General features: G+C 39.9%; 1 non-coding gene across 1 annotated transcript; it reads right to left on the reverse strand.

The window, feature by feature from the left end:
• Positions 1-4,846: 4,846 nt before the first annotated feature.
• LOC127669048 (U6 spliceosomal RNA) lies at positions 4,847-4,953 on the reverse strand. Its single transcript, XR_007974259.1, has one exon. It is a non-coding gene; the product is annotated as a U6 spliceosomal RNA (small nuclear RNA).
• Positions 4,954-26,577: the final 21,624 nt, after the last annotated feature.

Raw genomic sequence — 26,577 nt, forward strand, 5'->3', positions numbered from 1 at the left:
CAAAGCATGCTGAATTTTGCTCAAGGTTTCTTCTGCATCTATTGAGATGATCGTGTGATGTCTACTTATATGATTTATTACATTTTTGGCTTATGTATGTTGTACCATCCCTGCATCTACAGGACAAATTCAGCTTGATTTCAGGGGATGATCTTTGTTACATAAGCCTGAATTTGGTTTGCAAGTATTTTAGAGAGGATTTTTGCTTTTATGTTGATAAGGTATGTAGGGTTTAGTTTGTTACAGTTATAGTTCATTGTGAGAGAAGTCATGGCAGAAACTCAAGGCAGGGGACTGAGGGCAGGAACTGGAGCAGAGTCCGTGGAGGAAGTTTCTTACAGGCCCTCTCCTCCTAACTTGCTCAACTCACTTTCTTCCGTACCTGGGTGACCTGCCTGGGCATGATGCCACTGCCAGTGTGGTTGGCCATTCCATGTCAACCAAGAACATACCCCACAGACTTGCCTGCAGGCCACTCTGATGAGAGCATTTACTTAACTGAGGTTCCTTCTCAGATAATTCTATCATGTGTCAAGTTGACATAAAACATAGCATAAAAACAGCTGGCTTATACGGAGTTATTTCCATCTCCTAATTTTATTAGGAGCTATTTTGAGACTAATAAGTAGTATCGTTTAGAGAAACTCCAATGAGCTGCTGAGTAGGATGGATATTGGTGCTTGGGGCAAATATTCTATAGATATCTGCTAGGTGTCCTGGGTGTGAGGTCAGCTAATTCTGATATTTCTCCGTTCAGTTTTAACGAGATGACTTATCTGTTGGATAAGTACTAGTGGGCTATTGAGATAACCTACTATTATTAGTCAGAGTTAATCTCTGACTTTAAATACTGTACTACATTTTTTATAAAATTGGGTGCATCAGGGTTCGGTGCATGTGTATTTAGGATTTTATTATCTTCTTTGTTAATTCTTCATTTGATTAAATGGAATTGTCGTTCTTTATATTTTCTGATTTGTTTTTTGTTTTTGTTTTTGTTTTTTAAATTTCCAGACTGCTGCTATCGGGATAGCAATATCTGCTTCTTTGTGGTCCCATTTGCTTAGAGGACATCTTTGTTATCCTTTCACTTTATGATATGTGGTGTATCCTATTCTTATAGGTGAGATGAGGATTTAGTTTGGTTTCTTTTTGTTTTTTGTAGACAAAATATATAAAATACATGGATTTTATTTATTAAGCCATTCAACTAACCTGTGTTAGTTGAGGATTTGAGGTTATTAGTATTTAATGTTATTGTCAAAAGGGCTGTTGATTGCTGGTGTGGTGTGGTGTGGTGTGGTGTGGTGTGTGTGTGTGTGTGTGTGTGTGTGTGTGTGTTTTATGCCTGTACTGTGCTTTAGCCATCACAGCTTCCATTGTTTGTTTTCTATAGTCTGTTGCCTGTGCTTACTCATTTCTTCAGTCCACAGCATTGCTTCCAGTATTCTCTAGAGGGCTGGTTGGGTGGAAATAAAATCCTTAGGATGTGTATATCATGAAATGATTTTCTTTCTCCTTCAACCATGGCAGATAGTTTTGCTGGACACTGCAGTCTAGGTTGGCGGCTGTGGTCTTTTAGAACCTGAAGTGCCTTGCTCCAGGCTCCCCAGCCTTTTAAGGTTTCACTCGCTTTAGTAGTCACTGTTCTCATGGGTTTTCCTTTACATGTGACTTTTGGTTCTTCTGTCATTTCCTTTCTTTGTGTTCTGTTGGTAATACTTAAACTATAATACACCATGGGAAATTTTGTTTTCTGGTTCTATGTGTTTGGTGTTCTGTATGGGTTTTGTATCTATGAGTGTGTCTTTTCTTAATTTGGGGAAGTTTTATTTTTGATCTTGTTAAAAATGTAAAAATGGCATATATGTGATTAAATTTACTACAATTCAAGTTACTTAGTAATCCTAAAATGATTTTTGTAAAATACATATGACATCATTTAAGTTGATTCAGACATTAGGAAAAATGTATAAAAGGAAACAGTGACACACCATCAAGTAACCATTTAAATTTAGCTTTTAGAGTTTTAGCATCAGGAATAAAACCTAGGTAATCCAAAAGTCTCTTTAGGAAACAGTTATAGCAAAATACAAACCTAGTTGATATTCTTAACCCTGGGAATATTTTTTTAGGCTGAGGATAACATGCCACCTGAAATAACATCAGCCTATATATTAAAAAGAGAAAATTCTAGAGTGGCGGTACTTGTCATAATCATGGGAAACAAGAGTGCTAGCAGAGAGTTGTCCCCCTCAACATTCTAATAGACAGGGCATTGGGGGTTTACAGAGGAAATAAAATCAAGGGATGATGGGCCCTTTGTTATAATGATGGCTACCCTTAAGGAGTGATGCTGTCCAAAGTATCTTCTTGAAAGCCCCACTTAAGTGATGTCAGAAAACCATGGAGATACCTCCAATAACTCTTTTTATATTAGTTTAAGATGTTTCTTTTTTTTTTTTTCTTTCTTTTTTTTTTTTTATTCGATATAATTTATTTACATTTCAAATGATTTCCCCTCTTCTAGCCCCCCCCCCACTCCCCGAAAGTCCCGTACGCCCCCTTCTCTTCCCCTGTCCTCCCACCCACCCCTTCCCACTTCCCCGTTCTGGTTTTGCTGAATACTGTTTCACTGAGTCTTTCCAGAACCAGGGGCCACTCCTCCTTTCTTCTTGTACCTCATTTGATATGTGGATTATGTTTTGGGTATTCCAGTTTTCTAGGTTAATATCCACTTATTAGTGAGTGCATACCATGATTCACCTTTTGAGTCTGGGTTACCTCACTTAGTATGATATTCTCTAGCTCCATCCATTTGCCTAAGAATTTCATGAATTCATTGTTTCTAATGGCTGAATAGTACTCCATTGTGTAGATATACCACATTTTTTGCATCCACTCTTCTGTTGAGGGATACCTGGGTTCTTTCCAGCATCTGGCAATTACAAATAGGGCTGCTATGAACATAGTAGAACATGTATCCTTATTACATGGTGGGGAGTCTTCTGGGTATATGCCCAGGAGTGGTATAGCAGGATCTTCTGGAAGAGAGGTGCCCAGTTTTCGGAGGAACCGCCAGACTGATTTCCAGAGTGGTTGTACCAATTTGCAACCCCACCAGCAGTGGAGGAGTGTTCCTCTTTCTCCACACCCTCTCCAACACCTGCTGTCTCCTGAATTTTTAATCTTAGCCATTCTGACTGGTGTAAGATGAAATCTTAGGGTTGTTTTGATTTGCATTTCCCTAATGACTAATGAAGTTGAGCATTTTTTAAGATGCTTCTCCGCCATCCGAAGTTCTTCAGGGGAGAATTCTTTGTTTAACTCTGTACCCCATTTTTTAATAGGGTTGTTTGGTTTTCTGGAGTCTAACTTCTTGAGTTCTTTATATATATTGGATATTAGCCCTCTGTCTGATGTAGGATTGGTGAAGATCTTTTCCCAATTTGTTGGTTGCCGATTTGTCCTCTTGATGGTGTCCTTTGCCTTACAGAAACTTTGTAATTTTATGAGGTCCCATTTGTCAATTCTTGCTCTTAGAGCATACGCTATTGGTGTTCTGTTCAGGAACTTTCTCCCTGTACCGATGTCCTCAAGGGTCTTCCCCAGTTTTTTTTCTATTAGCTTCAGAGTGTCTGGCTTTATGTGGAGGTCCTTGATCCATTTGGATTTGAGCTTAGTACAAGGAGACAAGGATGGATCAATTCGCATTCTTCTGCATGCTGACCTCCAGTTGAACCAGCACCATTTGTTGAAAAGGCTATCTTTTTTCCATTGGATGTTTTCAGCCTCTTTGTCGAGGATCAAGTGGCCATAGGTGTGTGGGTTCATTTCTGGATCTTCAATCCTGTTCCATTGATCCTCCTGCCTGTCACTGTACCAATACCATGCAGTTTTTAGCACTATTGCTCTGTAGTATTGCTTGAGGTCAGGGATACTGATTCCCCCAGATTTCCTTTTGTTGCTGAGAATAGTTTTAGCTATCCTGGGTTTTTTGTTGTTCCAGATGAATTTGATAATTGCTCTTTCTAACTCTGTGAAGAATTGAGTTGGGATTTTGATGGGTATTGCATTGAATCTGTATAGTACTTTAGGCAAAATGGCCATTTTAACTATATTGATTCTACCGATCCAGGAGCATGGGAGGTTTTCCCATTTTTTGAGGTCTTCTTCCATTTCCTTCTTCAGAGTCTTGAAGTTCTTGTCATACAGATCTTTCACATGTTTGGTAAGAGTCACCCCAAGATACTTTATACTGTTTGTGGCTATTGTGAAGGGGGTCATTTCCCTAATTTCTTTCTCAGCCTGCTTATCCTTTGAGTATAGGAAGGCCACTGATTTGCTTGAGTTGACTTTATAACCTGCCACTTTGCTGAAGTTGTTTATCAGCTGTAGGAGCTCTCTAGTGGAGTTCTTTGGGTCACTTAGGTAGACGATCATGTCGTCTGCAAATAATGATAGTTTGACTTCTTCCTTTCCAATTTGTATCCCTTTGATCTCCTTATGTTGTCGAATTGCCCGAGCTAGTACCTCAAGTACAATATTGAAAAGATAAGGAGAAAGGGGGCAGCCTTGTCTGGTCCCTGATTTCAGTGGGATTGCTTCAAGTTTCTCTCCATTTAGTTTGATGCTGGCTACCGGTTTGCTGTATATTGCTTTTACTATGTTTAGGTATGGGCCTTGAATTCCTGTTCTCTCCAAGACTTTAAGCATGAAGGGATGCTGAATTTTGTCAAATGCTTTTTCAGCATCCAATGAAATGACCATGTGGTTTTGTTCTTTGAGTTTGTTTATGTAGTGGATTGTATTGATGGATTTCCGTATATTGAACCAACCCTGCATAAAAAATATGGAACGCTTCACGAATTTGCGTGTCATCCTTGCGCAGGGGCCATGCTAATCTTCTCTGTATCGTTCCAATTTTAGTATATGTGCTGCCGAAGCGAGCACAAGATGTTTCTTTTTAATAATGAAATTCTACTCCACATTTTCAGCAAATAGTTATTATTAAATGAACTTGTGTAGTATGTATAGAAATGTCCAGAAACTAAAGGCATAATCATTGCCAACTCAAGTCTTAAAAAAAAAATCCTATAAATGGACTATTGACAAGGGGTTACATGAAAGTATCCCATTGAAAGTTATGGGAAAAATTTTTAAAAAGTTTAAACTCATAGCTAATTTTGCCAGCTAAATTCTGTAACACATACACAATATATAGGATGTTTATAAATCAAAGAAGCTAAAGTGGTACAAACAGATGAGCTTTGTCCAGGATATTGGTGTTTGCTGACCCTTTCTATATATATAATATACCTGTGAATATATGTCTATTCCAAGAACTCAAAAAATACCATGGTTCTTATCCTGTGGGTCATGACTTCTTTGAGTGTTACATGTCAGATGTATTGCCTATCAGCTATTTACATTATGATTCATACCGGTAGCAAAATTAGAGTTATGAAGTAGAAATGAAAAAAATGTTAGGGGTCACCACAACATCTGGAACTGTATGAAAGGGTTGCAGCACGTGGAAGGCTGAGAACCTCTGCTCTAACATCTTTACCTTCTAAGGTTCTATATTATAAGAACTGATAAGTGGATATTAACTCAGAAACTCTGAATATCCAAGACACAATTCACATATCAAATGACTCCCAAGAAGGAGGAAAGAGAGGTCCCTGGTCCTGACAATGCTTGTTCCGGCATTGTAGGGGAATACCAGGACAGAGAAGTAGGAGGGGGATGATAGGAGAATAGGCAGAGGGAAGAGGGCTTAGGGAACTTATGGGGAGGGGGAAACTGGGAAAGGGAAAATGATTTTGGAATGTAAACAAAGAATATCGAAAACAAAAAGTTAAAAAAAAGAACACTCTAATTTAGAAAGAGAGCCACTCATACCTGCAAACGTTTAAAAGAGACAGACATTCCTTTCAAATAAGACAACTTCTTAAATGCAAAAATAAACCTCATTTACAAAGTTATTAGACACCATAAGCCTAGTTTATTATTAATTGTTTTTTTTTTTTTTTGGCCTATGAAAATACATGATACCTTATAGTGAATGTTTTCACTAGAATAGCCACCTTGCTGCAGCTGCCTTCATTTATCGACTCACAGAAGAAATGCATGGTAAGACGCGGCCTTGGCTGGCGTGGTCACGTGGGAGAGCATAGTCTTGGTTCCCAAGGAACCTTCGAATGAACGTCCAAGTAGAAAAGTATAAGTCAAAACAAGTGTTATGAATAAATATAAGAATTTTCTCTGAGAATTCAAAACATAGGTCGTGTCTAAATGGAGAGCAGAGCTGGGGATAGACTAGAGAGGTGTGGGAATAAGACACAGAGGAGAGTGACTGAGGGAAATCCTGAGATAGTTTGCAGGGCCTAAAGATTTGGTAGGATGGACATAGTTAATGGTATCCATTGTATATTTCTAAATAGCTGGAGGAGAGCATATTGGACCTTCTCACCACAAAGAATTCATAAATATTTAAGGTGATGGGTGTACTAATTGTTCTCATTTGATCATTCCAAGGTGTATTCATGTGTTGAAACATCATATTATACTGCATAAATATGTAATTATACTTGTATATGAAAATAGAAATCAAAAATATTCACAACAATGGAACCTGATCTAAACTGTTTTAGAGGTGTGGTATACAGCTCTCTGCCTGTAAGAATTCCCTAGGACTGACTCTCAGTCTCTCTCTCTCTCTCTCTCTCTCTCTCTCTCTCTCTCTCTCTCCCTCCCATGACCACAATTCCTTTCTCTCTAACCCTACAATCCACTCTCGTGGTGTCAGAACATCTAGCTAGTTAGGCTTGAGAACAATTTCTTTCTGTGAGCACCAGAAGCAAGACTGTGAAAGATGTGGCTGAATTCATTCCAGGAAGAACCAGGACAGATGCTGGATGCAAGAATTTTATCCTGTGCATTTGATTAGCAGTACTGGGATATTTTTCAGGCAGTTCTGAGTGGAGAACTGACATTAGGTTTATTTTGTTCAAAGCCTTCCTTCTCTCCAATGATCATAAGAGGTGCTGTGGCCTAAGTGGGAAGGTGTAGAATGAAAGATGTTTACCAAAGCCAAGTCAGGGAATACAAGGAATGCCATTGAGAATGGCAAGAACAGAGAAGGGTGGGCAGCTTGAGAGACACCTGCACACAGACACACATGCAGAAAAAAAAAACACTAATGCACATAAGATAAGAAGAATGGGACTTGATGGAACAGGCAAGAGTAGAACAAGCAGAACATAGTAAGACTTTAGTCCTATATCAAACAGAAATTATTAAAGTGTCATAGTGTAAATCAGTAGTTAGATTATGTAAGGTGCATATTGAAACACTACATATTTAGTATACATTCTTCTTTCCTTCTTCAATTACTCTATGAAAGTATGCTATATACTCATTCTATTATGTGGCTGGATACTAATTTAATGTATAAATACATATTTTTGTATCTGTGCATGCGTGTGCATGTTGTACATATGCTTGTGGGTACACATGTGCGGGGTGGCTAGAGAAAAATCTTGGATTTCCTTCCTCAGGCACCCCGCACTTAGTTCATTGAAACAAGGTTCTCATTGCCCTGCAGTTTGGTAGTATGCTGAATAGCAAGCATGCTTCTGGGATTTATCTATTCTTCCCTCTTATCACTATCATACCATATTTACTCTAACCCATTTGGGGTTTAAAACAAACCAAACTAAACCAAAACAAAAAAAACCCTAGGGCATTAAATTCAAGTTCTTATGTTTATCAGGTATGCAGTTTAGTAACTGTTCAAACTCCAGTGCATCACATTTGATTCTGTAGTTCCTTTCTCGAAAAAAAATGTCTTTTTCTAAGCTCTTACTATTATAAATAATACATATATCAGTAATCAGACTTGTGATAAACAGCTGCAGTGGATATTTAACATACTAAAGTGGACCTGGCCTCCAGGTTCTTCCAGCATCCCTCAGTCCCTATCTGGAATCTCCTGCACTCTACCCTGAAATTTCTAGGGACTGAGCTTCACCTCTACTAGAGGCTCTTTCCTATATAATCCAGACATTTTGGTTTCCACTTTCTTCTTCCCTTCTCTGCATTTTCTGTCTTCCTGTTTGTTCTCACTCTTTCTTTTCTCTCTCTCTCTCTCTCTCTCTCTCTCTCTCTCTCTCTCTCATTTCTAATTATTTTCATTGTATGTATATAAATACATAAATATATACATGTTTGGCACGTATGTATTTCTGTGCACCACAGGCACACAGTGTTTGCAGTGGCAACAGCAATACATTGGATCCCCAGGAACTCGAGTTATAATTTGTGATCCACCATGTGGAGGCTGGGAATCAAACCCAGGACCTTTGACAGAGCAGATAACTCTCTGAACTGCAGAGGCAACTTGACAGCTTCCCCAGCTTGCTTGCTTTCATAATCCATAATTTCAAGACCACCAGTCCAAAGATGGAGTTCCCATTGTCTGATAGCCCCTCCCTCCACCTTGCATCAGTCATTTCAAGAAAATGCCCCAACAGACTGGCCGACAAGCCCATTTCCTCAGTTGAGGTTCCCTCTTCCCAGATGACCCTGGCTTGTGTGAAGGTGACCAGAAAATAGCCACACCAGAACCCTTAGAACCCAAGGGTGTGAATAAAAGAGATTTGGGGGAATTTGCATAACACTGGTTTTGCAAATCATATGCAGAGGGAAGGTGAGAGTCTCCAAATACTGAACTAAATAACTTTTGTAATGTAATTAGTTGTGTAGCAATTCCCTCTGAGTTGAAACTTTCCATCCTGGTGGAGGTTCATCAGATTCAGGAAGTAAATACATCTCATATGCCTGTGCAAGCTGAAATTTACAATGCCCATAAGGCTCCTTCCTAAGAATACAGAAACAATAACTACAGCGGGGAAGACTCCCTCACCACCCAATTGCCTGGAAGAGATTCTTTGACATTCCACCCAACTGTAAAGTCTTGTTGAGAGCTCCAGAGTTGTACCTTCCATGATATGCTTACCACCCATGCTGAGCTGGGCTTTTCAGTGACATAGCTGTGTATGAGTCATCTCTGTTCCTGTTATGCCTCATTTAAGCTCATCAAAGCAATCTCAATAAATTCATTGGTGAGTCATAATGGACTTTAGGCTTATCATTGCTTTGGTATATCCTTGGCTTTCTATCTAGGGCAAACAAGTTTATATCATATCTCCACAGCAAATCCCATACAACATGAATAGCTCTAATATGCTAAAATAATTAGTATTTCTTATATGAGAAAGTAGTAGCCTCTGGATCAACACTGGGAATTAGAAGGGTGTTAGAGTAGGATCCTTGACTTTTAAAAAATCAAGCTCATATTTAAAATTTTATTAACTGGAGACTATCTTAAGGAAAATGTTCTTTAGGGGGGAATCATTTTAACTACATTTGACTGCAAACTGTTTAGTCTGTGGTTAGCGGTTTCTGACTTTATAATAATCAGTGATAACAAATGTGCTATCAAATGTGTGATAGAAGACACAGAAGGACCTGGAGAAGTTCCCAGTGCTGCTCTGCCTGCAGAGCGACCCCACCCATCTAAGACACAGTAGAATGAACTTTGACAAAATGAACTAGATGACCGGAAGCTCCAGACATGTCAAGTGACAAGGAAAGGCACCATTAAGTCTCATCTGACTGAATTTGACATAGTCCTTATAGACAAAGAATGAAACAAATAAAACCTATCTGATATGGCCACTTAACTCTTCTTATTTTTAAACCAAGCATCATAATCAAAGGGGTGGGGGGGAGGGGAGATTAAACCCATTCAAAGCATGTGAAACATCAGAGATCATTCTCTCCCAGGGAGATTTTAAAACTGGATAGGAGCATGTAGGGAGTGATTGCTATTCTGTCAGCTATATGTGAAAGGCATGATTGCCAGCGTTTCCACCCATTTTTAATAACATTCCTAGCAAAGATTTACTTCCTTTTATATAAAAAACTAATTGCTTTGGGTTAAAAATCTTTTAAGGATGCCAAGGATGAAACCTTAGGTAAAGTTAGACAGACAAAATGCCATCATTCCAACAAGGTCACCTGTAGCATTGTATGTGAGTATATCGTTTTCCTGCTTTAAGTTTTACTTCATGTCTCTGCTATGCCTGTTATGCTTCCTTACCATTTAGATGTACGTGAATTGGAAGGTGAAATATGGAACTCTAAGAACCCAAAAGGCTTAAGTAACAGCTGTAAACATTCTTCTATCACACACATACACACACACACACACAACCTTCTTTCAATCCATTGTTGGCCGCTGTATCTTTGGAGTTCTCGTGGAAACCAGCTTGATTGGAAATGAAAGACTCTGACTACTTTCCATGGTTTTCTTAGGTTTGTAAGGACAGCCACACGCTTCTGACTGCACGAATGTCAGCAAGCTGATAATAGCATATCCCAAAGGAGTGACTTTAAGTCCCCACAACTCTACTTAGCTTTTCTATAGCACTTTGTTTTATAGCACATTGTGTTTGATGTAGTGGCTTAAATGAGGTTGACCCCCTATGGCTCATATATTTGAATACCTTTCCCCAGGTTGGTAGAACTGTTTGAGAAGGATTAGGAGGTATGACCTTATGAGATGAGGTGTTTCCCTTGGGGCAGGCTTTGAGGTTTCAAAATACTCATGCCATTTTGAATTATCTCTTGGGCTCCTGCTTATAGTTTGAATGTGAGGCCCCAGTAGTTCGTGCATCTTTGCCCAATCATCACGAATCTTAACTCCAGAACTATAATTCAGTTAAACACTTTCACTTATAAGTTGCTTTGGACATGATGTTTCTCACAGCAATAGAAGCATAACTAATACATGTTGCTTTAGGGGTATATATTTTTTCATAGGCTTCCTTGTTAAATTGCACATATCTTACAAGAATAATACAGAAACCTACTACTAACCAGTCATTAATGAATTGTAAAATTGTTTTGGGGGATTAAAGAACTGAGATGAAGTGCAAATTAGAGAAACATATCAATGAATACTCTCATCATCTCTTAGTGCCCTGGTGACTTCCTGTGACCTGCCCTCAGGGAACTTGGCTAAGAACAGTGAGGGGGCCAAAGATTGAAAGTCAGAAACTTGGCTAAGACAAACTTGATAGTTTCTGCCTTATTCATGCATTTGTAGGCAGTCATGTTATAGATGAACTATTTGAGTACAGAATGGCCTTATTCCACACATAAGTGTGGAAATGTGAACCCAGAAAAGGAAAAAGCCTGTAATAATTTTATTTTATTTTCTTCTGTGGTTGGATGAAGTGGTCACTTTTACTTAATCCTGTACATGCATTCCTTCTCTCTCTCTCTCCCTCTCTCTCTCTCTCTCTCTCTCTCTCTCTCTCTCTCTCTCCTTCCCTCCCTCCCTCTCTCCCTCTCTCTCATCTATCTATCTATCTATCTATCTATCTATCTATCTATCTATCTATCTATCTATCTATCTGTCTGTCTGTCTGTCTGTCTGTCTGTCCGTCCGTCCGTCCGTCCGTCCGTCCGTCCGTCCGTCTGTCTGTCTGTCTGTCTGTCTGTCTATCTATCTATCTATCTATCTATCTATCTATCTATCTATCTATCTATCTATCCATCCATCCTTCCTTCCATCCATCCATCCATCCATCCATCCATCCATCCATCCATCCATCCATCTATCTATCTATCTATCTATCTATCTATCTATCTATCTATCATATTGGAAGATTGACCGCCCACCCCCAGAGTCTTGCATGCTAGGAAGGTGCTATAGTGCTGAGCTACAGCCTTACCCTCCACATTAATTGCTTCTTGTTCACCACTGTGGCCATTTTATGTGGTTTAAGGTAAAACATTAATTAAAGAATAAGAACCGTTACTGCATACTTCAAAGCCTATGGGGCCAGAAAGAATCATAGTGGTCCATCGCTTAAGCATATAATAGAGTGTGGTGCCAATCATTTGCAGTACAGGGAACCCTGAGCCAAGGCCACTGCAGTCCCTCTGCCTTCTGATGGTAACTTGGTGCTGCGTTTGGCCCCTTTGCTGTTGATGACTGCCACAGCTCCATACCTGGCCCACAGCGTGCTTCCCTGTGGGGAAGATAGGGCAGATAGACTGGAGTCTGGAGTTTGACTTATTCCAGATGTGCAATTTTAGAAGAACGTTGTTATTTCTTTGAGAAATTGTGCAATGTGCTTAGATAATGTGCTTAGAAAACATGATTCTAGAATCGGTCTCAATACCAAGATAGTATTTTCCAGCTGACAAGGGTATTTTAATTAGTGCTTTTAGAGGTGTATTATACAAAAATAGACAAATTAGTTGAGTTAAACGTGTGTGTATATATATATATATATATGTATATACATATATATATATATATATAAACATACATAATATGAATCATGAATAACCCTATTAAAAATGGGGTACAGAGTTAAACAAAGAATTCTCACCTGAAGAACTTTGGATGGCGGAAAAGCATCTTAAAAAACGCTCAACTTCATTAGTCATTAGGGAAATGCAAATCAAAACAACCCTAAGATTTCATCTTACACCAGTCAGAATGGCTAAGATTAAAAATTCAGGAGACAGCAGGTGTTGGAAAGGGTGTGGAGAAAGAGGAACACTCCTCCACTGCTGGTGGGGTTGCAAATTGGTACAACCACTCTGGAAAGCAGTCTGGCGGTTCCTCCGAAAACTGGGCACCTCACTTCCAGAAGATCCTGCTATACCACTCCTGGGCATATACCCAGAAGACTCCCCACCATGTAATAAGGATACATGCTCTACTATGTTCATAGCAGCCCTATTTATAATTGCCAGATGCTGGAAAGAATCCAGGTATCCCTCAACAGAAGAGTGGATGCAAAAAATGTGGTATATCTACACAATGGAGTACTATTCAGCCATCAGAAACAATGAATTCATGAAATTCTTAGGCAAATGGATGGAGCTAGAAAATATCATACTAAGTGAGGTAACCCAGACTCAAAAGGTGAATCATGGTATGCACTCACTAATAAGTGGATATTAACCTAGAAAACTGGAATACCCAAAACATAATCCACACATCAAATGAGGTACAAGAAGAACGGAGGAGTGGCCCCTGGTTCTGGAAAGACTCAGTGAAACAGTATTCGGCAAAACCAGAACGGGGAAGTGGGAAGGGGTGGGTGGGAGGACAGGGGAAGAGAAGGGGGCTTACGGGACTTTCGGGGAGTGGGGGGGCTAGAAAAGGGAAATCATTTGAAATGTAAATAAATTATATCGAATAAAAAAATAAAAAAACAAACAAAAAAACAAAAAACAAAAATAGATAAATTAGATGAGTTAAATGTGTGTGTGTATATATATATATATGTATATATATATATATAAACATACATAATATGAATCATGAATAATATATTTATAAAAATATATAAACCAATAATACTTAATAATACTTCTGTGCTTTATATGTTTGCATCTGATTTTTTTTACATTTTTAATTAATTATTTAGTTTTATACACTTCATATTTTATCTCCCAATGTTGTCCAACCTCAACTGTTCCACATCCCATACCTCCTCCCCATTCCCTGTCTCTAAGTGGCTTTCTCCACCCCCACCCCCACCCCACCTGATCTCTAAACTCCCTGGGGCCTCTTGAGGGTTAGGTGCATCATCTCTGAATGAACACAGACCTGGCTGTTGGGGGCCTCATATCACCTGGTGTATGCTGCCTGTTTGGTGGTCCAATGTTTGAGAAATCTCAGGGGTCCAGATAAATTGAGACTGAGGGTCTCCTTTCTCAGCTTCTTTCACCCTTCCCTAGATCAACAGCAAGGGTCAGCTGCTTCTCTCCATTGGTTGGGTGCAAATATCTACATCTGACTCAGCTGCTTGTTGGGTCTTCTGGGGTGAGGTCATGCTAGGTCCCTTTTTGTGAGCATTCCATAGCCTCCGTAATAGTGTCAGGTCTTGGAAACTCCCCTTGAGCTGGATCCCACTTTGGGCCTGTCGCTGGACCTTCTATTCCTCAGGCTCATCTCCATTTCTATCCCTATAATTCTTTCAGACAGGAACAATTATGGGTCAGAGTTATGACTGTAGGATGACCCCCCCCCTCCCTCATTTGATGCCCTGACTTCCTGCTGGAGGTGGGCTCTATAAGTTTCCTCTCCCTGCTTTCATCTAAGGAGCATTTCATCTAAGGTTCCTCCCTTTGAGTCCTGAGAGTCTCTCACCTCCCAGGTCTCTGCTGTATTCTGGAGGGTCCCCCCAACCTCTTATCTCCCTAGGTTGCCTGTTTCCATTCTTTATGCTGCCCTCAGGGCTTCAGTCCTTTTCCCTCACTCAGTGGGAGATCAAGCCCCGCCTCACTCCCCTGCCGTGTCTACTTTACCTCCCAGGCCCCTCCCTCCCCACTTGGCCACTTCAGCTTGTTGACCTTTCTGGGTATTCTGTGGTTTTTTTTTCCTTTCTAATATCCACTTATTAGTGAGTACACACCATACATGCACTTTTAGGTGTGAGTTGCCTCACTCAGGATATTTTCTAGTTCTATCCATTTTCCTGCAAAACTCAGGATGTCTTCATTCTTAATAGCTGAGTAGTATTCTATTGTGCAAATGAACCACATTTCCTGTATCTGTTCTTCTGTCATGAGACATCTAGGTTGATTCCAGCTTCTGGATATCAAAAATAAGGCCACTATGAGCACAGTGGAACATGTGCCCCTGTGGCATGGTGGGGCATTTTTTGGTTGTATTCCCAAGAGTGGTATAACTAGGTCTTCAGGTAGATCTATTTCCAATTTTCTGAGGAACCTCCAGATTGGTTTCCAGAGTGGTTGTACCAGTTTGCAATCCCACCAACAATGAAGGTTGTTTCTCCACATTCTCTCCAACATGTGTTGTCACCTGAGGTTTTTATCTTAGCCATTCTGATTGATGTAAGGTAGGATATCAGCGTCATTTTAATTTGCATTTCTTTGACCACCTAGGACTTCAAACATATCTTTTGGTGCTTCTCAGCCATTTGAGATTCCTCAGGTGTGAAATCTTGGTTTAGTTCTATACCCCATTTTTTTGATTGGGTTGTTTGGTTTTTTTTTACTGATTAGCTTCTTGAGTTCTTTATAAATTTTGGATATTAGCTCTCTATTGGATGTGGGCTTAGTGAAGATTTTTTTTCCAATCTGTAGGTTGCTGATTTGTCTTATTGACTGTGTCCTTTGACTTACAGAAGCTTTCCAGTTTCGTGAGGCCCCATTTACCAATTCTTGTTCTTAGGGCCTGAACCACTGGAGTTCCGTTTAGGAAATTCCCCCCTGTGCCAATGAGTTCAAGACTCCTTCCCACTTTGATTTTTACTTATTATTAGACCTGGAGTTACAAATTTTTGTTGTTGTTGTTTTTTGTTTGTTTGTTTGTTTGTTGGATTTGGTTTTTTCGAGACAGGGTTTCTCTGTGTAGCCCTGGCTGTCCTGGAACTCTCTCTGTAGACCAGGCTGGCCTGGAACTCAGAAATCTGCCTGCCTCTGCCTCCTGGAGTGCTGGGATTACAGGAGTGCGCTACCAACACCCGGCTACAAATACTTGTGAGCTATCTAATGTGGGTGCTGGGATCTGAACTCTGGCACTCCAGAATGAGTAGCAATCACTCCTAACTCCCGAGCCACCTCTATAGTCCTGTTATTGACCTTCATGAAGACTTAGATAAATCTTGCCTTTCAGCTCATGGCTTGCATCTCTGTCCCTGTCATCGTGTTACACTGGGTCTTAGTCATACCCCAAACAAAATAAATACAAAAGCTCCCAATCTTATAGAAAAATGTCATAATACAGCACTTTATGCCTCCTCTTCACATACTGTGCTGGAAACTTTAGCCTTCTTAGAGAGCCCCTCAAAGATGCTTGAGGGATGATGAGTGCTGGAGTGTGAACACATTCTGTAGGCCATCCTGAAGAGTGATCTACTGTCTTAAAGGGCCAGAGCCATAGGACTGATGTGGGAAATGAAGAATATATATCATAGTAATGAAGAGAACATTGTAACTTAAAATGTACAACACTGTATCTGTATTAGGTTTTGTTGTTGTTTCCTTTTAAATCGATGCAGCCAAATGGCTGACAGGAGCAACTTAAGATGGAAGAGACTTATCCTGGTGTGCAGCTTCAGTTCTTTGGTGCAGGGACGTCATGGTGGACCCAGAGCAACAGGAGTGTGAGGCGAATGCATCTCACAGCTTGCAGGGTCAAATAGAGAATTTAGGTCAGAACCAGAAGTATATAACCCTTCCAAACCTCAGTCTCTGAAGCTTTCTGCTAATGGGCAATAATCTCAAAGATCCCACCACTTTTGCAAATAGCACCACCATGTGTGGGCCAAGAGCTCAGACATGTAAGCGTATAGGGGATATTCCAAATCTCCATATTCACTCAATAAAAATTCTCAGACCTTCTCTGTATGGGTTGGACAAAGGGGTAAATACTTACCAGGAGGGTACAAATGGAGCTGTGTGGTAATGTTGCTAGGCAAGAGCTAGGCAAGAGCAGATAAAAGAAGACTTACCCATGCTCATTGGACATGTCCTTTCTGGTTTCAAGAAAACCTTCCCAGGAGGTGATCTTGTAAAAGACTCAGTCTGAAGCTGGTGGGACAGAGAGGGCAAAGCCATATCAACTCAAGGATGCTAAGTCAGGATTTCTTCTCCACAAGAAAGAAATCCATTTCTTTTTTATTTATACTGTACATTTGTATATTTTAAACTTAAAAAAAAATAACATGTGTCTGTGTGTGTCTGTGCGAGTATCTGCCATGTGTACTCACATACCCACAGTGTCCAAAATAGGGTTTATGTTCTTAGAGCTTGTATTCCAGGTGGTTGTTAGCCGCCTGGTGTGGGTCCTGGGAAATAAAATCCTGTTCCTGGAAGAGCAGTAAATGTTAACTGCCGAGCCATCTCTCTAGGCCTCTCGTTTTATTTTGTTGTTTTTTTTTATATGAATGCAAATCCTTAATTTTAAATATAGACAAGAGCAGTAACATTTGTGCAAGCCCACATTGCCACACTGGAAACCAAGGTATCCATTGATACTAATTCTATCCTTATTTAAACTTTTAAAATTCTGTTCATCCTGGATTGTCTTTGCATTCATTTTTATTTTTAAGATGTTGCCTTGGGATTCTTGCTCCTGGGAAGAAGATATATGAATGTTTTTCTTCATCCCTCCTACTTTATGTAATGGTAATTAGAAGGTAGACAGGCCAGGAATCTCAAGACTGGAGGAATGGCACTGTGAGGTCTCAGGTTTATAATTAGGACCTGGAAATGAGGCAGAAAGCAGCTGGTACCGGTGGAAAGCAGGGCGACAAGGCCACCCAGAAAGGCTGCTTTCTCAGGAAGACAATTCAGAACACTTTCCTGGAAAGCACTTACTGTGTTTCTACCAGTCCTGAAAAAAAAATTAGTAGCAGCATGTCATCCAAGCCAGCAAGAGATGCATCCCTTGGAAAGCAGCAACAGGGTCCTTCCTCAGGAAAGTCAAATATAAAGCTAGGACTTTAAAATATATTTGGGGGCTTTTAAGAGAGTATTAGGTTCACAGCAAAAGTTACTTTAGGGTTCAGGTTTCCCACTTGTCATTCGTTCCCTCTCTGCAATGCCTGCATGGGTTTTCATTGTAAGTTTCCTCTGCCAGTGTGCTACATTCCAGAGTGGGATGCATTACGTTACATTGTATCATTCCAGCTGTTGAAGCTCTATTGGTGGGAATTATCACCTCCCGGCATCTATGGATACAATAGTATCACTTGGTTGAGAACATTCACCATGCTTTGACAAACTATGCCACTATTGCTCGTGGGTGTGATGGACCTACAGTGTGGACCAAGCTGCACACCTATGTCCAGCCCATGCTTGCTCTTGGGTGGGTGGTTCAGTCTCTGGGATTGTGGAAGGGTCCAGATTAGCTGATTCTATTGGTCTTCCTGTGTCATCCTTGTCTTCTTCTGTCTCTTTGTCCTTCCCACAACTCTAGGTTGCTTCCAGTTTCTGGCTATTATGAATAAAGCTGCTATGAACAGAGCTCAGCAAGTGTCTTTGCGGGATGGTGGAGCGTCTTTTGGGTCTATGCTGGGTCTTGAAATAGAATGATTCCAAGTTTTCTAAGAAACCACTAAATTGATTTCCAGAGTAGTTGCACATTTTGAACGTCAACCAGTAGTGGAGGAATGTTCTTGCTCCGTGTCCTTCCCAGCATGTGTTGTCTCTTGAGTTTTTTTTTTTAATCTTAGCCATTCTGAAGCATGTAAAGTGGAATCTGAGAGTTGTTTTGATTTGCATTTCCCTGATGACTAAGTACATTGAATAGCTCTTTAAGTTTTTCTCACCTAGACTTTGTTTTCTAAATTCAGTGGCCTTTGCTCCTTCGGGAAGATTGCTTGGCTACATTAATATGTGATTACTTTTGGTTCTTTCTCTTGTTCCAATGAGAGTTTTCTATTATTTTTGCCAATGCCACATTGTCTTAATTACAGGAGAGTTATAGAAAATCTAAACTCCCCTGACATTTTTCCTTTCTGCATAATTATACTACTATCTTATTGATATTAACAGAATAGGGTGCTGAATGGGGATTGTGCTGAATCTCTGGGACAGACTAAAGAGGCAGGCCCTCACATTTAATATTATTTTTAAAGGTTTTTTTTCTTTGAGATAGTAATATAACTACAATATTTTCCCCTTCCATTTCCTCACTTCAAACACTCTCATAATCTTCCTTGTTTTTCATATTCATAACCTCTTTTACATTAATTGTTGCCACATGTGTATGTATATATATATATACATACACACACACACACACACACACACACATATATATATATATATATATAATTATATACACAGACACACACAGACATTGACACACACAGACATAGATACACATGGACATGGGCATACACAGTCACAACACAAACACAAACACACACACATACACACAACACACACACATACATACAAACACACACATACAAACACACACACATACAAACACACACACATACAAACACACACATACAAACACACACACATACACAAACACAACACAAACACAAACACACACACATACACACAAATACACGAACACACAGACTCAGATACACACACATACACACACACACATACACACACATACACTCACACAGAAATAGAACCTGCTCAGTTTCTATAATGTTACTTGTATGTATGTTTTCAGGACTGACCATTTGGTATTAGATAAACAATCAGTGTACTCTTCTCTGGAGAGGACTATTTTTTCAACTCTCTGTATCCCTTTCTTTCTTTCTTTCTTTCTTTCTTTCTTTCTTTCTTTCTTTCTTTCTTTCTTTCTTTCTTTCTTTCTTTCTTTCTTTCTTTCTTTGTTTCTTTGTTTCTTTCTTTCTTTGTTTCTTTTTTTTTTCATCTTTTAAAAAATATTTTATTTATTTTCATTCCAAGTTGCTCCCTTCCTGGTCCCCCCTCCCTGAGTTCATTCCTCCCCCTCCCTCACCTCTGAGAGGGTGCTCCCCCACCTGCCCACTCACCCCCACCTCACCCTCACCAGCATTCCTCTTCCCTGGGGGCATCAAGTTTTCACAGGATTAAGCACATCCTCTCCCACTGAGGCCACATAAGGCAGTCCTCTGCTACACATGTGCCCATGACCATGTATGCTCCTTGGTTTTTGGCTTAGTCTCTGGGAGCTCTGGGGGGTCTGAATTAGTTGACACTATTGTTCTTCCTATGAGGTTGCAATCCCTTTTAGTTCCTTCAGTCCTTCCTCTAACTTATCCATATTTGTCCCTGGCCTACATCTAATGGTTGGCTGTAAGTATCTGCATTTGTCTCAGTCAGTTGCTTGCAGAGCCTCTCAGAGGACAGCCATGCAAGGGTCCTTTCTGCAAGGATGATATGGCCTCAGTAATAGTGTCAGGATTTGGTGTGCATACATGAGGTAGATGCCAAGTTGGGCTGGTCACTAGGTGGCCTTTCTTTCAGTCTCTGGTTCATGTTTGTCCCTGCATTTCCTTTAGACAGGAACAATTCTGGGTTAAACAGTTTGAAGATGGTGGGTAACACCCTGCCTCAACTTCAGTCTATGCCTATCTATTGGAGGTGGTCTCATCTGGTTCCATCTCCCCACTGTTGGGCATTTTAGCTAACATCATCTCCATTGAGTCCTGGTAGCCTCTCACATCCCAGGTCTTTGGGACTTTCTAAAGGCTTCCCTATCCCCTAACTCCCACTGCTGCATATATTACTTCATTCTCCTGGCCCTCTGGGCATCCTTCCTGTCTCTCCCCATACCTGATTCTACCTCTCCTTTTAGCCTTCCACCTCCCCTCTCCCACTCAGTTTCCTCTCTCCTCCCTCTGCCTCCTGTGATTATTTTGTTCCCCTTCTAAGTGGGTTTCAGGTATCCACAATTGGGCCTTCTTGTTAAGCTTCCTGTGTTTGTGAGTTCTATGATGGGTATTCTGAACTTTTTGGCTAATATCCACTTATCAGTGAGTACATACCATGGTATTGGTACAGAGAGAGATGGTCAATCAATGTACTAGGATTGAAGACCCAGAAATAAACTCACACACTTATGGACACTTGATCTTTGACAAAGAAGCAGTGGAAAAAAGAAATCATCTTGAACAAATGATGCTGGTTTAACTGGCAATCTGCATGTAGAAGAATGCAAATTGATCCATATTTATCTTCTTGTACAAAATCCGAGTACAAGTGGATCAAGGACCTCCATATAAAATCAGATACACTGAATCTAATAGAAAAGAAGGTGAGAAAGAGCCTTGAACACATTGGCACAGGGGAAATTTTTCTGAGCAGAACACCAATGGCTCATTTTCCAAGATCAACAATTGACAATTGAGACCTTATAAAACTTCTGTAAGGCAAAGAACACCTTCAATAGGGCAAAATGACAACCTACAGATTGGGAAAAGATCTTCACTAACACTATATCCAATAGAGGACTAATATCCAAATACATAAGAACTCAAGAAGTTACACTCCAACAAAACCAAATAACAATTAAAAGTAGGGTAGAGAACTAAACAGAGAATTCACAACCAAGGAATCTCAAATGTCTGAGAAGCACTTAAAGAAATGTTCAGCATCCTTCATCATCAGGGAATTACAAATCAAAATGACCCTGAGATTCCATCTCACACTAGTCAGCATGTCTAAGATCAAAAACTCAAGCAAGAGTCCATGCTGGGGAGGATGTGGAGAAAGGGGAACACTCCTCTATTACTGGCGGGATTGCAAACCTGTACAAGCACTCTGGAAATCAATGTGGAAGTTTCTCAGAGAATTGGAAATAGTTCTACCTGAAGATCCAGCTACACTACTCCTGGGAATATGCCCAAAAGATTTTCCACCATACCACAAGGACACATGCTCCACTATGTTTTTATAGCAATCAGCTTTATTTGTAATAGCTGGAAGTTAGCAACAACCCAGATGTCCCTCAAGCGAAGAATGGTTACAGAAAATGTGGTTCATTTGCACAATGGAATATGGCTCAGCTATCAAAAAGGAGGAAATCACACATTGTACAGGCAAATGGATGGAACTAGAAAATATCATCCTGAGTGAGGTAAACTAGACCCAAAAGGACATGCATGATATGTACTCACTGATAAGTTGATATTACCCAGAGAGTTCAGAATACCCATGATATTTACAGACCTTACTTTCCTTCAGTGTTTTGTTTTGTTTTGTGTGGAGGGTTAAAGCCTTAAGGATATTTCTTCCATTCACTTTGGCATGTCTATTGGCCTCCTCCTTGAACTGCTCATCATAAAGTTGGTATAAATTTATGGGTGTAGCCTATGACCTTACTAGGAGACACATCCTCAGAGCAAACTCTCTGATCTTCTGGCCCTTACAGTCTTTCTATTCACTTTCCCTCAGTGTTTCCCAAGTGTTGGATGCAGAAGCACTTATTGGGACAGGGCTCTATGACCGTGCATTTTTATTGGTCATGATTTTCTGTAGAGGTTTTCACCTGTTAAAAGAGATGCTTTCTTGGTGAGGGGTAAAGACCATACTTATCTATGGGTATAAGTACAAATGCATAGATTATTGTTAGGGATTATACATCTTCAGGAGAGTAGTAGTTGTAGCTTCTCCTCTCAATATTCATTGCTTTACTAGCACTGAGTAGTTAACCAGGTTTCTAGTACCTGGCATGGTTTCCCTCTTTTTCAACAGGGTTTAAGTTCAATTACAGAGCTATTGTTTTTTAGTTACAGCCCAGGTATGTGTGCACTGCTGTACCCTTAGGCTTGTCTTGATATCCTGGTTGGCGATGTGACTCAGGTAACATAGTTGGGTAGGAGCTTTGGTTGCCACCCTCCCTTGTAAGCTTGTGTGGTACCTTCTGATACCATGAAATCTAGTTCTCAAAGAGGATGCACTCAGGATAGTTCTAGCTCAGAGCCCTCTGGGCCTTGTGTCTGAAGTGCATGATGTCTTTAGGCCAAAGCGCTTACTTGGGGGCAAACAAGGGCAATAGAAGTATATATGTTTTGGGCGTTTCTTGAGCTAAGAGCTCAAAAGAGTTATTAGGGTTTTTGTTAGGTGTTGTATGCGTCTTGGAGAAAGCATTGTCAGTTCAGATGAGAAAAATTCACTAAAAGTATATATGCATGTTAATACACACAATTACATGTAATATAGACTTTTAAGGCAAGTAGTTAATAGAGTGATTCCTTATGCCTTTTTCTGACATGATTTTGTTTGACCTTCCTCCTTCCTTCTATAATAACTTCCCTTTGCCTTTTCTCCAGAGCCCACTTTTTCTCATTTCCCCTTTGGAATAACTTCTATCCTACCTTTCCCCATTACCCTTCTCTTTCCTGCATTTACACTACTTTCCTAAAGAGCTCTCCTTTCCCATTTCCCATATCAAATCACTTGTACTCCACTGTTCTCCTCTCTACTGTTCTTCAACTCTTCTATCCTGGTGACGGTACTGTTTTATGTTCCTTGTGTCTGCACTTATACTATATGTATGTCCATCTATAGGTCTAGCTGGAGCTTCTAGCTAGAAAGAACATGAAAATGTTGTCTTTCTATGTTTAGGCCACCTCACTCAGCATGGTCTTTTCTGGTTCCACCATTTACCTTCAAAATTCATGATTTCATTTTTATTTACAGAGGAATATTTCTTAGTGTCTACATACCACATTTTGATTTTGTATTTATCAGAAGGACATTAGTAAGGATACTATTTAAATGCACTACATGAGGATGTGTCTCTGTCCTTCCTTGCTGGCCTAAGGCCCCTTCTGATTGGTTTATTAAAAAGCTGATGGCCTAGAGCAAAGGCAGGAAGTAGAAGGTAGTAGGTGTTCCAGGAAGGAATTCTGGGAAAGAATCAGGCATGGAAAGATTCACTACTCAGGCTCAGAGGAAGTCAGATGCGTGAAACTGAGGAGAGGTGAGCAATCACGTGGCAGACATAGAATAATATAAATAGGTTAATACAAGTTAAGAGTTGATTGGGAAGCAAGCCTAGTCATTTTTAAATGAAAATAACTCTTCTCCTCCTTATTCTGGATCTGGGATGGGCTTCGAAAAGCAATGGATATGGTTAGCAAGTATCCATGGAGTAAAATGTTGAGACCCTTGGACATATGCTGAGGAATGATATACCTGGGACATGGTAGGTTTATCTTAGATTTTTTGAGGATTCTCCACACTGATTTGCAGTGAATGCACCACTTGTGATCCTGCCACCAATGAATGAAGGTTCCTATTCCCTCGCATCCTTTCCAGCATCCATTGTCAGCTGTTCTGTTGATCTTCACCACACTGATTGTAATAAGATGAAAGCTCAAGAAGAAGGAAGACCAAAGAGTGGATGCATTGATCCTTATTGGAAGGTGGATCACAATACCCATGGCTCACAGCCAATCAATGGACTGAGCAGAGTGTCCCCAATGGAGGAGCTAGAGAATGGAACCAAGGCGCTGAAGAGGTTTGCAGTCCCATAGGAGGAACAATAACATGTACCAACCAGTACTCTCAGAGCTCTCAGAGACTAAACTACCAACCAAAGAGTACACATGGCCCCAGCTACATATATAGCCTTTTCATACATCAATGAGAAGAGAGGCCATTGGTCCTGGGAAGGCTCGATCCTCCAGAGTAGGGGAATGCCAGGTCAAGAAAGTGGGGGAGGGGTGTTGGTGAGCAGGAGGTCGGGGACGACAGGACAGGGGGTTTTCGAAGGGGAAATGTGGAAAGGGGATAACATCTGAAATGTAAATAAAGCAAATATCTAATAAAAGATTAAAAAAAAAAGATGAAAGCTCAATTGTTTTCAGTTGCACTTTCCTAATTGCTAAGGACAATGAACACTTTTGGAAAATTTTCATAGCCTTTTTTCCTTTTGAGAACTCTCTGGTCAGACTCTGAGACCCATTTTTTAGTGGGCCGTTTGGTTTTTTCACTACTTGTTTTTTGAGTTATTTGTATTTTCTAGGTATTAATCCTCTGTCAGATGTATAGCTGTCAAAGATTTTCTCCTTTTCTGACTGAATTGGTTGTTTCTTTAGCAATGCGGACACTTCTTATTTTTATGAAGGCCTTCATGTCAAATTATTGTTGTTAATTCATGAGCAAATGGAGTCCTGTATAGAAAGTCCTTTTCTACACCAATATCATGTAGTACACTACGTTTTCTTCTAGCAGTTTCAGTGTTTCAGGTTTCCCATTGATGACTCAAAGTCTAATAGCCAAACCAGGTGCATGTGCATGGAGGGGTGGTGGGGGTGGTGGTGGGAGATGGGGAGAGAGAGAGATGAGATAAGAGATGAGAGACTGGAAGGGCAGGGAGAGAGAGGGGGAGAGGGAGAGAAAGAAGAACAGAGAAGAGAGGAGAGGAGGGGAGGGGAGAGGAGAAGAGAGGGGAGGAGAGGAAGGACAAAACTACAGGCCAATATGCCTGAAGGTTTCCCAGGATTTTGAGACTACTTCTTTTGGTTTTGGTTTTTTTGCATATTAAAAGATGTTAAGAATGATTGGCTCTATATCTTCTTTGAATGTTTGGGGGGAATTCTGCTGTGAATCCATCTGACCCTGAATGTTTTTAGTTGGAAGGCTTTTTATTATTAGTTTACTCTCTAGAACAAGCTTGCAAATTCATTAATTCTTCATATTCTTTTGTTTATATTTCATTGATTTCTGCTTCGATTTTTATTATTTCTTGCTGTTGACTGGATACAGATTTGGTCTGTTCTTGTTTTTCTAACCTTTGACCTCATCATTAGGGTATTTATTTGTGTTCTTTCTGATTTTTTAAATGGAAGTAGTTAGAGCAATGAATTTTCCTCAGAAGCTTGATTGCAGTATGTCCCAAAGGTTTGTTCTGTTATTATTATTTTTTATTTCCATTTAGTCCCAGGAAGTTTTTTATTTCTTTCTTATGTTTATTTCTTGACCTTTTTCATAATTCAGTAATGAGTTTTTTTAATCTCCATAAGTTTGTATATTTACTAGAGAATTTAAGTAGTCAATTTTAAGTTTTATTGCACTGTGGTCAGATAGGATACAAGGAATGATTTCAATATTTTTGAATATGTAAAGATTTGTTTTGTGTCCCAGAGTGTGATCTAATTTAGAAAAGTTCCCATATGTTGCTGATTAGAATGTATATTCTTTGCAGTTTGGTAGAATATTCTGTATAATTTTTTAAAGATTTATTTATTTATTTCATGTATGTGAGTACACTGTCACTGTCTTCAGACACACCAGAAGAGGGCATTGGATGCCCATTGTGAGCCACCATGTAGTTGCTGGGAATTGAACTGAGGACCTCTGTGAGTCAGTGCTCTTAACCCCTGAGCCATCTCTTTTTGCCTTGTCAGATATTTTGGTAAGGACAGACACCTGCTTGCTTCCTGGTCCCATTTGACTAGAGCACTTTTGTCTGTCCTTTTACTCTGAAGAAGTGCTAAGATTTTTTTTTTTTTATAGATAATAGATTTTGTTCTTGATTCATTCAGTTAGCCCATATCTTTTGGCTGGAGAACAGAGACGATTGGTATTTAAAGTTACTATTGAAATGTGTGTGTTAATTGTGGTCATCATGTTTGGTACTTTTTTGTGGTGTTGTTTGTGTTCCCAGTGATATTTTGTGTGTTAATAATTATAGTTTAATGTTTCTTTCTACACTCTCGCTGTGCTTTTTACTTATTAAACACAGGGTGGTCTAAAGGGAGGTAAAATATCTATCCTGAAGGGAAACTCCTTAAGCTGAGGAAGTACACAACTCAAAGGGGCTCAAGAAGTTCCTAATACTGACAAGATGCACTAGGACCCTCCCTCACCAAGCATATATAAGCAGATGCCATGTATACTGGGGCCTTTTCAGTGAAGAGTATAAAGTAAAAAATGACATTTCAGATGGAGATGCAGAAGATACACCAACAACACAGATGCTAATAACGCTAACTAAGATGTGTCATATCCAGAGAGGCTACCATCAATATAAGAAATTGTTTT

Source organism: Apodemus sylvaticus, chromosome 18 (assembly GCF_947179515.1).
Source record: "Apodemus sylvaticus chromosome 18, mApoSyl1.1, whole genome shotgun sequence".
Classification (NCBI taxonomy): Eukaryota; Metazoa; Chordata; class Mammalia; order Rodentia; family Muridae; genus Apodemus; species Apodemus sylvaticus.